This window comes from Orycteropus afer, unplaced genomic scaffold, assembly GCF_000298275.1.
Source record: "Orycteropus afer afer isolate SDZICR_OR568_19922 unplaced genomic scaffold, OryAfe1.0 scaffold00017, whole genome shotgun sequence".
Taxonomy (NCBI): Eukaryota; Metazoa; Chordata; class Mammalia; order Tubulidentata; family Orycteropodidae; genus Orycteropus; species Orycteropus afer.
This window is the reverse complement of record NW_006921604.1, coordinates 18,255,872-18,258,798: the sequence shown is the minus strand read 5'-3', so window position 1 is coordinate 18,258,798 and position 2,927 is coordinate 18,255,872.

Genomic DNA, 2,927 nt, shown 5'->3' with positions numbered 1-2,927 from the left:
AAAAAAACATTAGAAGGATATAAAACTTGATCATTTGTCCCTTTTAGTTTCCAAATGTGCCTTTATGTACTTATAGTCAAGTTTTGTAATATATTCGCATACATAATTTTAGGGACAGACATGGGATTTCAGTTAAACCTTTTATCAGTGTTAGAAAAGAAGTTTCTTGAGTGGTATGAAAATGGATCTAGGTGACAAGGTCAAGCTCTCTTGTATGACATCACAATACAGCTGTGTTCATAATTTCTTTCATTGAGGATTGTTTCTGTTTCATGACAAAAGAAGCACCTCCATTACAGAGAAAATTATAGGCTAGTGTGAAAGCTGTATTTTATATCATTCTTCAAGGAGACCTAGGTGAAGAACTTGTAGTTTTATCACTAATAAAACCCAAGGAAATTGCATGACCTGCCTGGACTCTATTTCAAACTTGTCTCTAAAACTATACATTGAATCCCCAGTCATTATGGTAATAATTCAAAATAACATGTTAATATACAATAAATAAAGGTAGTGTATGCTTACATATCAATATTTATTTATTTATTTATCTCAGTGAGATAGGCTTGGCAGTGAAAGAATATCTCAGGGCCACCACAGAAGAAAGCTAAGAATAAAGTGGAAATACTGTGTTTACTGGCTCCTGTGGTTCAGGCCGGCAAGGGTCACTGAACTTCCCTTCATTTCCTATTCCACTCTGACTCCAACTCTTTGAAGAACACTATAGGGAAGTAATCAGTTTTCTTGTGCTAGTGAAAACCACTGAGAAGGATCAACCACTTTTCAAAGTTCAATTCCTCACGTATTTATGTGTATGTGTGGACATGATTATCATGTACAGATTATAATTTTTTGAAATAAAATTTTTATTTTCAAATTAAGTAAAGCAAAACTTCTGCTATTGCCTCCCGGAGCAGAAGTATGCATTTATACGATGACTTATTTTGACAAACAATATTTTCTTCATAGCAGTGTGGATTCCTGATACCCTGGCTTGGAAATTGGTTATCACCAAGGTAAATGCCACCTCAATAAGAGAAATGTTAGCAAAAATGTTCATTGCTTTTCAGGATGTAAGAAAATCTCTCCTATACTGTAAAAATGAGTTCACGTTCTTGAGCCTATCCCTCTCTTTTATTTCAGCACTCTAATCACACCTTACCTTCCTTCTGCTCCTAGAATTTGTTATATTCTGTCCTGTCTCAGGCTGTTTGCACTTGCCGTTCCCTTTGCTTGAAATGTGTCATTTCATCCCTCTTATGCTTGATAGCTCAAGTGTCATTTCCACAGGGAAGTCTTCCCTGACCAACATCCTGTACATTTTTTTTAGGGGAAGGTTTAGTTCCAATTTATATATTCACATTTTTATATGATAAATTCTTGTTTCCTATCCAGACTGTAAGCCTTGTCAGGGCATAGACTACATGTTTTGTGCTCACTATTTTATTCCTGGAACTTAATGCAATGTCTAAAACATAACAGGCTTTCAATAGATGGAATGAATTACTAATATTACAAGCATTTTATATAAAAATTATTTTTGTTCTCATCCTTTTCTAAGTTAACTGGGTCTTTATTTTTTCTCTTTTTTAAAGTTTTTCCTCTTTCATTCTTTTTTTTTTTTACCCCCTTATTAGAGTTGCTTATAAGACTCTATGTTAGATTATGCCAAAAAAGTAAAGATGGAGATATATTAAAAAATAAGTATTGTTTATGGAGAAAAAATGTGTTTAATCCCATCCTAACTACTGAAACAGAAAATCTCCAGAACTAGAATCTAAGATCTAGAATGCAAATCACATACCATAGTTCTTCATTGATATATTGAAAGTAGTTAGAAAAGTATCTTGTACACAACAGAGGGGGTTTCAACACATATATGTTAAGTGAATAAATCAACTAAATAAGCAAAGTTATCTAAATGCTATCATTGATCTACTGGTTTATAAATTTTTCTCTTTTTAGTGCACAGTTTTACTAAGCATTGGAAATGACCTTTTGCCAGATGTCTTTGAAATTATACTAATAAATATAGAAAATCAAATGACTTAACTTCAGCAGTTGCAATGCCTACAAAATTATCAATTCTTTCATCTTTTGGCTTTGACAAGTACTCAGCAGGCATATCTAAACATTCTATCCTACTTCTAACATAGCTAAGTTTCTAAAGATTTGCTTTTATCACCATTTTGGAAGAAAATATATCTTAATGACCCAAACTTAGGTCAGTATTCTCCAGCCCATTTAATCTCTGGACATTGCACATACTGATTATGGTAGGAGGAAGCCAGATTATTTGTCTAGCTTCATTTGCTTTGCATCATCTTCTTTTATTTGTGTAAAGAATGTTTTTGAAAGTATTAGACTTATGTTTTAATAGTTAGTGATGAGCAGATGAATCTTTAATGCTATCATTTATTAAGTAACTTCTTCACCACAATGGACTGAAATCTTAACTATGAAAATGGTAGCCCTCAGTAATCTAGAATAATAATTATTTTTTTGAAGATGGAATTAACAATTCATAGATGAAAACTGAGACATTTGAAAATTGTGTTGGCTAATCAAGTGATTTTATTTAGTAAATATGGTTTAAGGAGATGTCCAAGTACTCCTATCAGCTGACACATTTTTTGATAATGTCGTAGCAAGTGATAGAGTCCTTATCCACAAAGTCCTTAAACACTGGTGATAGGTATATAAAACACTGTTAGTAAGACAGCAACAGTCAGTTTTTGCATTGGAAACACCTGGTTTAAAGATGAGGTATTTGTTACATAGTTCTAATGCTTATTAAAAGTACTGCTAATATTTTTTTTTAAATTTTATTTTGATTTGGGTGAAGATTTATAGTGTAAATTCACTTTTCATACAGCACTTCACAAAATATGCTTTGTCTCATGTGATTGACCAAAATTTACAATGCA